Here is a 12696-nt window from a genome sequence, read left to right on the forward strand (position 1 = left end):
CTGCTGCTCTCCAACCCCCAGGTCTCTGGAGGCCCTGAAGCACTCTGATGGCTGGCTGGGTGGTAGCAGTAGTTCGAGAGTAGTTATTCCCACCATTGGGCAGATTTCTCCCTACCTCCCTGGGGTGACATGATGATGGACAGGAGATCATCTGGGAAGTGCTCTGAATTCCTTAGGAGTCAAGGAATCCTAAAAATTCAATGTGATATTCATTCATTCATTCACCAGACATTTACTGAGCACCTACTATGTGCCAGATATTTCACTAGGTGCTGGAGACACAGACAGTTAAAACAAGTCCTCTCCAGGGATTAAGAGCTGTTTACTTAGAAGACAGCCAAGTACACAGACAATGACAACCCACTGTGATCAATGCCACAGGACAACCAGTTCAGGCTTGCAAGGTGCAGGAGATGATCAGATGGGAAGCACCAAGTAGTGGTCTAGCAAAGAAGTGGGTGTGTGTGACAGGAACTGGTGCTCAGGAGGTGGGAACAGCACAAAGCAAAGACACAGAGGTAAACAACTGGGGATGGCAGAAGTGGCAAGCAGTTGAGTTTGACTGGAACTTGGGGAGATGCTGGAAGTGAGTAGTAGGAGAGATGAGGCAGGAGAACCCGGCAGAGGTCAGAGCTCAAAAGGCTTTGACCGCCACGCTAAGGAATGTGAATTTCAGCCTGAGAGCAATGAGGATCCACTGATGGATATTCAAGCAGAATTTTTTTTTTAAAGGATTCGCCACTTGCCCAAGTAATATTCTCTCTCTGGAGTTATTTGTTCCTCTCTGTGTGAAGCGAAGAAGAACACAAAAACCATTCCTGTGCTCTGATAACTTATCAGTGACCTATCTTAGGCAAAAAGACCTGTTCAGGGCTTCCCTGGTGGCACAGTGATTGAGAGTCCGCCTGCCGATGCAGGGGACGCGGGTTCGTGCCCCGGTCCGGGAAGATCCCATATGCTGCGGAGCGGCTGAGCCTGTGAGCCATGGCCACTGAGCCTGCGCATCCGGAGCCTGTGCTCTGCAATGGGAGAGGCCACAGCAGTGAGAGGCCCACGTACCACAAAAAAAAAAAAAAAAAAGACCTGTTCAGAAAAAGAAATACCTACAAGCAACAGATGCCCCTTTAGCTTTCAGAAATACACCAAAGCGCGAAACTCATAACCAAGCAATGTTTGCTCACCATCAGCACATCAGGCTTTGGTGCCAGGCGTGGGGGTTTTCAGGAAGTGAGCAGTCAAGACATACAACAGCTTCAAAGGATGACTAGAAAAAGACGAAAGTCCAAGCCCAGAGCCAGGAGGACCAACAGACTGAATTTCTTCTGAAACACTTTTAGGAAGTGAAACAAGAAGGATGGGAGAAGTCCTGTGTACATAAAGGTCTCTGTCTGCAGATAGAAGTAACACCCCCAAAACCAGGCCCCCAGTGGGCATCAACTGCCTAGGGTCAAGGCACCCACCACCACAACAGGCTCTGACAAATGTCCTTGTCCAGCCCCGACATATGCCAGTGTTCGGTGGTGGGGGGGTGGGGAGGGGAAGGTATTATTTGAGAGCTGAGGTAAAGAAGGCTCCAGGTCACACTACCAAGAAGCTGCTGAGCTGGGACTGGAACCCAGGGTTAACTGATGGGGAGTCGAGGAGTGCTTTTTCCATCACACCTCTAAGCTATTCACGTCGCTCAGGTGAAGCCTCTGCTCAAACCACACTCAACAGATAATCTCTACACAACCTCTAAGGGATCTGAGTCTTTGTAAACTAGTGAAGTCACTCTTCATGAAGCTGCTCTAAGAGGTCGAAGAGGCCTGGTAGGCTCAACTCAGGACAGGGAGCCAGATGCTCTGAGGTCTGCTCATGTTCCTACCATCTGTGACAAGTCACTTCATCTCAAATCCTCCCTTGGAAGGATGGGGATAAGGTGACAATATTAAGTTTCCGTGAATTCAATGGAACTAGGAGAACAGATCGTAGAGTTTAAAAACAGGCACTACAGTAATATTTATATCACAGCTTTCTTCAGAAGCATGTGGAAACCCTCAAGGGTTCGTTAAGGCTTATAATACCTAGGAGTGGGTAGGAAATCAGCAGCTCTGTGCTGCTATCAGGGAAACTGAGGCAGAACTGGAGCAAGTGAATGTCTCTGCAAAGGAATAAGGCTCAGACTCACAAAGCCTCATCCTCTGGCCATGAAATCACCTTACCAGCTCCTGGACAAGATGTGGCTCCCCAGTCAAGAAGCCATGGGACCTGTACTTTTCTCAGAGACACAGACCCTTCCCTTGGGAATGTTCTTCAAGAACCCAGGGCCAAAAGATCCCCTAGCGGTCACGTGGTTCCTCTCTTCACTCCAAAAAGAATGCAGCTCAACCACTCTCAAGAGAGGTTCTGGATATTGTTTTTTTCTTTTTTTAAAAAAATTAATTTCTTTAGTTAGTTTTTTGGCTGTGTTGGGTCTTCATGGCTGCGTGCAGGCTTTCTCTAGTTGCAGCAAGTGGGGGCTACTCTTTGTTGAGGTGCGTGGGCTTCTCATTGTCATGGCTTCTCTTGTTGTGGAACATGAGCTCTAGGTGCGTAGGATTCAGTAGTTGTGGTGTGTGGGCTCAGTAGCTGTGGCTCACAGGCTCTAGAGCGCAGGCTCAGTAGTTGTGGCACATGGGCTTAGTTACTCTGCGGCATGTGGGATCTTCCCGGACCAGGGCTCAAACCCGTGTCCCCTGCATTGGCAGGCGGATTCCCAACCACTGCGCCACCAGGGAAGTCCTGGATATTCTTAAATTCATTTCATGGCCAGCCTGTTTTATGTCTCACAGTTCTCAATAGTCAGGAAAAACTTCCTCTCTTGCCCTGAAAGGTAATCAGTTATAGCAATAGCCTACAGAACTGTTTCATCCTGAAGAAAGTGAATCAAATACTCCTTATGAAGATCAGACGAGAAGCAAGAAGGCTACATCTTTATATAGGTGCAAATTTAATGGTAGCTAAAAATATTAAATAGCCCCTACACCCCAACCTTCCTCCAGCCTCTCCTTTGTCTCTGCACTTACAGGTCCGTGAGAGCCTGGGTGGGAACCCTGGCTCTTGTCTATACTACCCAATTGACCTTACAGGTGTGATTTAACCTCTCTGTGCCTCAGTTTCCTCGTGGATAAAATGGGGATAACAACAGTAGCTACCTCACAAAGGTTGCTGGGAAGCTTAAATGAGGCATTATAAGTGCCTAGCACAGGGCTTGGTACACAGTAGGAGGAGCTCAGTAACCAGTAGCTAGCATTTCCATCAGTACTTTTGGCATTATTACAGGTGTCCCCAGTTAACTTGTCCGTGAGGCGCCTACGGACAGACCAAGCCCAGCCCCACCCCAGAGGAGGCTGCGCCGGGCCATTTCTTAGTTTTTCTTTTTTTCCTTTTCGAACCTTGGCAAAGAGATAAGGCCCTGAACGACGAGGAGGCCTCAGGATAGCCACGGGGGTGACTGTGCAGGGGGAACCAGTACCCAAAGAGAAGTTTCCTGTCTGGCCAGGCGCAGGCTCCCTCAGGCCTAAGTCTAGGAGTCTCTCCGGGAGGGCGCCCTGGGAGGGAATGCGGACTTGGGGTGGCTGGGGTGCAGGCCGGCGGCCAAGGAGGCGCGAATGAATGAACCCGCAGCCCTTCTGCCTCGTCCTGGCTTGGGAAGCCACTCTAGCCCCTCCAGCTCCCTGTCCTCTCCGTGACCTTTGACCCCAGAAACCCCTCACCTCAGACCCCTGACTCCCCGCCCCACCACTTCTCCGGCCTCGTCAGGCTTCCCGTTTCCTCACCCACAGGTCCGAACGGCTCCCGGAGCCACGGCGCTGCTCGACGCGGCAGTAAAATGTCTGCGGCCTTGTCCCCCTGCTCTCCCCGTGCGTCCGTGCCGCCGGCAGCTCCGAGCCCCACGACTGTCACCTGCCGGGCGGAAGTGAGCTGCCCGCGCGCGGGCACTTCCGGTGGACGCACGGGCTGGGGGCGGGGTCAAGGGTGCACTGGCTGGGGCGGGGGTTGTGCCCGCGGGGTGGGGCCAGAAGGGGCGGGGCCTACCGGAATTAACTCCGCCCCCGACACGTCCTTCTCTGCCCCTGTCTTCGGTAGAGCGCGGAGAAAAATTAGGCCAGCTAACCGTTGAGCAATTGAACGTGATGGAGATGAAAAAGTTCGTAGAGACTTTGAGGTCCGTTTCCCTTCTGTGTTACAGATGGGAAAACTGAGGTTCTGAAAGGGGCAGGTGTTGCTCAAGAGCACTTACCTTGTGAAGGGAAGAGTTAAACTAGAGCTGTAAGTCTAGTCTAGCGCTTGCAGCCCTTCAGTGCAGCCCTATAGGGGAATTCCGCGTTTTACGGGAAAACCTCAGACCCTCCAAGGAGAACTTCATAATGTCTCATTTCCCCTTATGCTGGGTCGGCCAGGACCTCAATTTCTATAGCTATCTCGCTCCCAACTCTGGTACTATTAACTTTCTCCTCCTCCTAGATAATTTCTGATTATTCTCTTTAAAATATTTAAAATAATATTTGCATTGTAGAGAAATGGAAATATACTAGTAAGCAAAAGGAGATAAAAAATCATCTGCAATCCCACCGACCTGAGACAATCATTTTTAACATTTTGGTGAATACCCTTCCAGACTCGACATATCATGCGGTATTTTTAACTCACCAAGATATTGGTAAAGCTTTCCCAAAACAATAAATACATTTCTATTTGGTGCTTTCCAATGCCTGCATGGAATTCTACAGTATGGGTGGCATCACTGTTCTAAAAAACAATCCCCTACAGCTGAACACTTAGGTTGTCACCAAACTTTTAATATTATAAAATATATTGATAAATAAGCATGCACAGCCAAGTCTGTATGTCCCATCTAATCCAGATATTACTGTTTTAATATTTAATATAGTTTTCTATGTTTAATCAGCCTCAACTACTTTTTTAAAAAATTTATTTTATTTATTTTTTTTTGGCTGCATTGGGTCTTCACTGCTGCGCGCTGGCGTTCTCTAGTTGCGGCAAGTGGGGACTACTCTTTGTCGCAGTGTGCGGGCTTCTCATTGCAGTGGCTTCTCTTGTCGCGGAGCACGGGCTCTAGGCGTGTGGGCTTCAGTAGTTGTGGCACACGGGCTCAGTAGGTGTGGCTCACAGGCTCTAGAGCGCAGGCTCAGTAGTTGTGGCACACGGGCTTAGTTGCTCCACGGCATGTGGGATCTTCCCAGACCAGGGCTCGAACACGTGTCCCCTGCATCGGCAGGTGAATTCTTAACCACTGTGCCACCAGGGAAGTCCCTCAACTACTTTTTATAAAATGTTATTTTTAAAATAATTATAGACTTACAGGAAGTTGCAAAAATAGTACACAAAGGGTATCATGTACCCCTCACCCAGCTTCCCTCCATGGTGACATTTTATATATTGGTAGTATAATATTGAAACCAGGATATTGTCATTGGAACAATACCATTAACTACATTACAGACCTTACTCCACTTTTTAAATCCTCTTCTGAAGTAGACAGGAAACAAATAGAATTCTATATGTACATGCCATGTTCCATGTGCTATATACAGCTGTCTGGAGGAACCACCATTCCCCTAATGATAAATGTTGGCAAATGCCATCAGCCTCATTGGAAAACAAAATTTCACTGGGAATGTGACATGGAAAGAGAAGAATTACCCAACAAAACAAACCAAGGAACTTAAAGGTACCAAGCTGGACAGCTTATGTGAAAGTGACAAGTTAGTGGTAGAAGCAGTCAGAGATGGAAGATTTCCAAGGAGACAGAAGTCACAGCGTCAGTTTGCTCAGGAAGGATATCCTGAGGAAAGTGACATTTGTGCTAGGCTTTGCCCAATAAGAACACAGTTGCATGGGCTGAGACAGAAGGAAAAGGTGATCCAGGGACAACAGTGTAGAGGCAGGAAGGCAAGGGAACCAGACATCTGGGTCCTTCAGAAAGCAGTTCCCAAGTCCCTGATCTGAATCATGCCCTGGACTGGGTGTTGGATAGTTGCATGGCTGAGGCAAAGGCCCTGCTCTTGCTGACCCTACTGTTTGTCTGGGGAGGATGACAGAGCAGCAGACACGAGTGTGATTGGTGCTGTGGTAGGGGATGGGCTGGGGGCTATGGGAGTCCAAAGCAGGAAGTGCAGAGCAACAATGAATGTTTATGGAGCACCTCTGGTGGGCCAGGCAGTGTGCAGAGGGTCTCATTTCCTTCTCACTTCAGCTCCACTTTATCCAGGTGGATGGTTGTTGCAACTCCAAGAGCTTAAGCCAAACAGTGTGTGAGTGACAGCGCTGAGGGACTGGCCCCAGAGCCCTTGGATATGTGCTCTCACAAGTCCCACTCATTCACCTAAAATATATTTGTCACTAAACCAGCCATATTGGGAATACAACAATGAGCAAAAGGCAGCACGATCCCTCCTTGGGGCTACGGTGGAGTGTGGGAGAAAGACAGACAAAGGGATAATTATAACACCACTCAGGGTGGCTTCCTGGAGGAGGTGACATCCAGCCTGAACTGTGAAGGATGATATTCCTCCTACTAACAGTTACTGTGAACGAATCACTGTGCTTGGCTTTTTCACATATTAACCCACTGAACTCTCCCAACAATTCAATCCCATGACTGTCTCCAAGGAAAGATGAGAAGACTTAGGCCAGTGGGCAGAGCCGATTTCTCCCCGACTCCCCTGTGGGCCTGGGCCTTCTCTCCCACAGCTCAGCCTGACAGGAAAGCTAAAAGGATGCTACTAATAAGAGGAGGCCAAAGGCCGTATAGTTACAGCTTGCAGAGGTGGGAGACGGAAGCAGGGAAAGGGTGCGTTTGGGGGCTTCCCTCTCCACCGCCACCACCAAACCCAGCTGGCCACACGGCCGAGTCACACTCACCATCAAACGCTGACCGCTGTGTCTAGAACAGTCGCTCCTGGGACCCTGGCCCTCTGAGACTCCAGGATGGGTGGAGCAGAGCCGATGATGGCGAAGCCCACCTGGAGAGAGAACCAGATTCTCCCAACAAATACATCATTACTAACAACATCACCTCCTGATTGGAGGAGGACGTTTTTCATGTTCTACCCTGCCCTACTGAGCTGGCTGATGTTGGACAGGCCTGTGCACCTCTTTGGGCCTCAATTTCTCCACTCTAAGAACTCTGAACCCATCATGGGCCAAGTACTTTGTATACCCTTGACCTCCATCACTTTATTTAACCCTCACTGTTCTCAAGAGGTGGGTGCTACGATAACCCTCACTTTACAGGTGAGCACACTGAAGCCCTGAGAGGCTGAGGAACTTTCCCAACTTCACAAGGCAACAATGTGCCGAGCTGGGAGTCCAGGCCAGGGCTGGTGACTGCAGGGCCCAGGCTTTCCCCCTTGTCCCATCTTCAGCTGCCAATGAGGTCTCATCCAATCAGAGGAAGGTGGTGTCGAGAATTGACCTGGTGCTGTGTGACCTTCAGCAAGTTCCTTCCTCTTTGTGACACACAGAAACTGAGAGCACGCTCTTCCCACCCTCTCTCCACACTGGTGCATAATAAAGGTTGAACAAATTAAATATTCTTTCCGTCTGTGCCCACTAGAGGGCGCACGGGTGACATTAATTGCCACCCTTCCCTTCCAATGGAATTGTTGCATGGGCAGCCTCACGTCAGCCTTTCTACGTCTGGACCTTCTTTCTAGATTCTTCTTCCTGTAATTACTATTCCTCTACTTCAGTTTGTGTGTGCTTGTTTTTTCTGTTGTTTTTATCTTACACATTTCTAAAAGTTGCTGCAGAGCCTTTCTGGAAGGAAGCAGGAGGTGACTGTCCACGAGCCTCACTGACTAGGCCAGTGTCCCACCTGCTGAAGGTGGGCAGCTCCAACTCCCCCCGCCCCGCCCAGGCCAGGACTGGCACAGCTCCCAGGGCAGAGGGGCTTAGAGTCTGCCCAGGACCCCTCCTCCGCTGCCCCCATCTCCCCCTGCTGCAAATGTTCTCATTACACCATCCCTGGGCTTCCCAGTAACAAAATGCTGCTCAACCCTCCTGGTTTCTCCGCCACCGCAGGCTGCTTCTCAAAGGGCTCTGCTCTCCTCTCTCAGGTGCCCCTGAGAGGGCTGGATGACCCTCCACTGGTGCAATTGAAAAGGCCCAGACTCTGAAACACACCTGGGTTCAAATCTCCAGCTGGACCTCACTTTCCAATTTGGAAAATGGGGCTGATTGAGCCTTCGTGCAAAGCTGTTACAGAGATTAAATTGTACAACTTCTGTGGAGTGCTTGGCAACCTAGAAACCCTCCTTCAAGGCAGCTGTTATTTGTGTTAATATTAGTTCAGCTCAGCCACTTCCTGACTGTGTCTGTGAGCACATGACGTAGCTTCTTTGAGCCTCAGCTTCCCTATCTAGAAAGTGGTACTAATACTCTATACAGATGTCAAGAAAATTACAGTAGATGTTGTAGGTAATATTCCTAGAGCAACAGCTAGCAGGCACTAAATAAGCATAGTGATTACGTTTATTAAAGGCCATAGATTAGGGCACAGAGAAAATGTCAATAAATTATAATAAAGAAGAACTGGAGTTCATACATCCTTCTTTGATAACAATCTACAAAACTAGAAATTAAAAATAAAACCAGAAAACTACCCCTACACCTGGCAAATAAAACCCTTTCTTTTAAACAACTCCCAAGACTTCTGGGTCAGGTAGTGGATTCAACATGGGCATGTGATTCTGCTCCTTTCTGAAATTCTACTAAAACAACAGTAAGGGAACTTTAAAATTTTGACAAACTATAGATAAAATAAAATTTGCCTTTTAAACCATTTTTAAGTGTACACTTTAATGGGATTAAGTAGATTTACATTGTTGTGCAACCATCACCGCCATCCATCTCCAGAGCTTTTTCATCTTTCCAAACTGACACTCTAAACCCATTAAACGCTAAACTCCCCATTTCCCCCTTCCCTTAGCCCCTGGCAACCACGATTCTACTTTCTGTATCTACAAATTTGACTGTTCTAGGTACCTCATGTAAGTGGAATCATAGTGTTTGTCTTTTTGTGTCTGGCTCAATTCACTTAGCATAATGTCCTAAAGGTTCATCCACGTTGTGGCATGTGTCAGAATTTCATTCCTTTTTATGGTTGAATAACATTCCATTGTATGGATAGACCATATTTTATTATATTTATCCATTCATCCATCAGTTGACAGTTGTGTTGCTTCCACCTTTTGGCTATTGTGAATAATGCTATAGAAATATTGGTGTACAATGGGGGAAACAGACTCCACTCTTGGAGGGCACACACAAAGTAGGGTGCGCATTGGGGCCCAGGGCAAAGAGCAGTGACCCCATAGGAGACTGAACCAGACCTATCTGCTAGTGTTGGAGGATCTCCTGCAGAGGCAGTGGGTGGCTGTGGCTCACCGTGGTGTCAAGGACACTGGCAGCAGAAGTTCTGGGAAGTACTCCTTGGTGTGAGCCCTCCCAGAGTCCGCCATTAGCCCCAACGAAGAGCCACGTAGGCTCCAGTGCTGGGTCACCTCATGCCAAACAACCAGTAGGGAGGGAACCCAGCCCCACCCATCAGCAGACAAGAGGATTAAAGTTTTACTGAGCTCTGCCCACCAGAGCAACACCCAGCTCTACCCACCACCAGTCCCTCCCATCAGGAAGCTTGCACAAGCCGCTTAGATAGCCTCATCCACCAGAGGGCAGACCCCAGAAGCAAGAAGAACTACAATTCTGCAGCCTGTGGAAGGAAAACCACATTCACAGAAAGGTAGACAAAATGAAAAGGCAGAGGACTTTGTACCAGATGAAGGAACAAGATAAAACCCCAGAAAAACAACTAAATGAAGTGGAAATAGGCAAACTTCCAAAGAAAGAATTCAGAATAATGATAGTGAAGATGATCCAGGACCTCGGAAAAAGAATGGAGCAAAGATCGAGAAGATGCAAGAAATGTTTAACAAAGACCTAGAAGAATTAAAGAACAAACAAACAGAGATGAACAATACAATAATTGAAATGAAAAATACACTAGAAGGAATCAATAGCAGAATAACTGAGGCAGAAGAACGGATACATGACCTGGAAGACAGAATGGTGGAATTCACTGCTGTGGAACAGAATAAAGAAAAAAAGAATGAAAAGAAATGAAGACAGCCTACGAGACCTCTGGGACAACATTAAATGCAACAACATTCGCATTTTAGGGGTCGCAGAAGGAGAAGAGAGAGAGAAAGGACCTGAGAAAATATTTGAAGAGATTATAGTCGAAAACTTCCCTAACACAAGAAAGGAAATAGCCATCCAGGTCCAGGAAGTGCAGAGAGTCCCAAGCAGGAAAAACCCAAGGAGAAACACGCCAAGACACATAGTAATCAAATTGACAAAAATTAAAGACAAAGAAAAATTATTGAAAGCAACAAGGGAAAAATGACAAATAACATACAAGGGAACTCCCATAAGGTTAACAGCTGATTTCTCAGCAGAAACTCTACAAGCCAGAAGGGAGTGACACGATATATTTAAAATGATGAAAGGGAAGAACCTACAACCAAGATTACTCTACCTGGCAAGGATCTCATTCAGATTTGACGGAGAAATCAAAAGCTTTACAGACAAGCAAAAGCTAAGAGAATTCAGTACCACCAAACCAGCTCTACAACAAATGCTAAAGGAACTTCTCTAAGTGGGAAACACAAGAGAAGAAAAGGACCTACAAAAACAAACCCATAACAATTAAGAAAATGGTAATAGGAACATACATATTGATAATTACCTTAAACGTGAATGGATTAAATGCTCCAACCAAAAGACACAGGCTCGCTAAATGGATACAAAAACAAGACCCATATATATACTGTCTACAAGAGACCCACTTCAGACCTAGGGACACATACAGACTGAAAGAAAGGGTATGGAAAAAGATATTCCATGCAAATGGAAATCAAAAGAAAGCTGGAGTAGCAATACTCATATCAGATAAAATAGACTTTAAAATAATGTTACAAGAGACAAGTAAGGACACTACATAATGATCAAGGGATCAATCCAAGAAGAAGATATAACAATTACAAATATATATGTACCCAACATAGGTGCACCTCAATACATAAGGCAACTACTAACAGCTATGAAAGAGGAAATCGACAATAATACAATAATAGTGGGGGACTTAACATCTCACTTACACCAATGGACAGATCATCCAGACAGAAAAGTAATAAGGAAACACAAGCTTTAAATGACACAACAGACCAGATAGGTTTAATTGATATTTATAGGACATTCCATCCAAAAACAGCAGATTACACTTTCCTCTCAAGTGCGCTTGGAACATTCTCCAGGATAGATCACATCTTGGGTCACAAATCAAGCCTCGGTAAATTTAAGAAAATTGAAATCATATCGAGCATCTTTTCCGACCACAACACTATGAGATTAGAAATCAATTACAGGGAAAAAAACATAAAGAACACAAACACATGGAAGCTAAACAATACGTTACTAAATAACCAAGAGATCACTGAAGAAATCAAAGAGGAAATCAAAAAATACCTAGAGACAAATTACAATGAGAACACGATGATCCAAAACCTACGCGACGCAGCAAAAGCAGTTCTAAGGGGGAAGTTTATAGCAATACAAGCCTACCTCAAGAAACAAGAAACATCTCAAATAAACAATCTAACCTTACACCTAAAGCAATTAGAGAAAGAAGAACAAACAAAACCCAAAGTTAGTAGAAGGAAAGAAATCATAAAGATCAGAGCAGAAATAAATGAAATAGAAACAAAGAAAACAATAGCAAAGATCAATAAAACTAAAAGCTGTTTCTTTGAGAAGATAAATAAAATTGATAAACCTTTAGCCAGACTCATCAAGAAAAAGAGGGAGAGGACTCAAATCAATAAAATTAGAAATGAAAAAGGAGAAGTTACAACAGACACTGCAGAAATACAAAGCATCCAAAGAGACTACTACAAGCAACTCTATGCCAATTAAATGGACAACCTGGAAGAAATGGACAAATTCTTAAAAAGGTATAAGCTTCCAAGACTGAACCGGGAAGAAATAGAAAATATGAACAGACCAATCACAAGTAATGAAATTGGAACTGTGATTAAAAATCTTCCAACAAACAAAAGTCCAGGACCAGATGGCTTCCCAGGTGAATTCTATAAACATTTAGAGAAGAGCTAACACCCATCCTTCTCAAACTCTTCCAAAAAATTGCAGAGGGAGGAACACTCCCAAACTCATTCTATGAGGCCACCATCACCCTGATACCAAAACCAGACAAAGATACTACAAAAAAAGAAAATTACAGACCAATATCACTGATGAATATAGATGCAAAAATCCTCAACAAAATACTAGCAAACAGAATCCAACAACACATTAAAAGGATCATACACCATGATCAAGTGGGATTTATCCCAGGGATGCAAGGATTTTTCAATATATGCAAATCTATCAATGTGACACACCATATGAACAAATTGAAGGAGAAAAACCATACAATCATCTCAGTAGATGCAGAAAAAGCTTTTGACAAAATTCAACACCCATTTATGATAAAAACTCTCCAGAAAGTGGGCATAGAGGGAACCTACCTCAATATAATAAAGGCCATATATGACAAACCCACAGCAAACATCATTCTCAGTGGTGAAAAACTGA

At 45.7% G+C, this 12696-nt stretch overlaps 1 protein-coding gene across 2 annotated transcripts in view; it reads right to left on the bottom strand.

Moving 5' to 3' along the window:
* Positions 1-3947, bottom strand: part of AP1B1 (adaptor related protein complex 1 subunit beta 1) — a 53226-nt gene extending 49279 nt beyond the window's left edge. For both annotated transcript variants that reach the window (XM_033837145.2, XM_033837144.2), the window contains exon 1: positions 3798-3947. The gene's annotated coding sequence lies outside the window, so the exon portion shown is untranslated. The remainder of the gene's footprint in view (positions 1-3797) is intronic.
* Between the last annotated feature and the right edge of the window lie 8749 nt (positions 3948-12696).

Source organism: Tursiops truncatus, chromosome 13 (genome assembly GCF_011762595.2).
Source record: "Tursiops truncatus isolate mTurTru1 chromosome 13, mTurTru1.mat.Y, whole genome shotgun sequence".
In the NCBI taxonomy this organism is placed as follows: Eukaryota; Metazoa; Chordata; class Mammalia; order Artiodactyla; family Delphinidae; genus Tursiops; species Tursiops truncatus.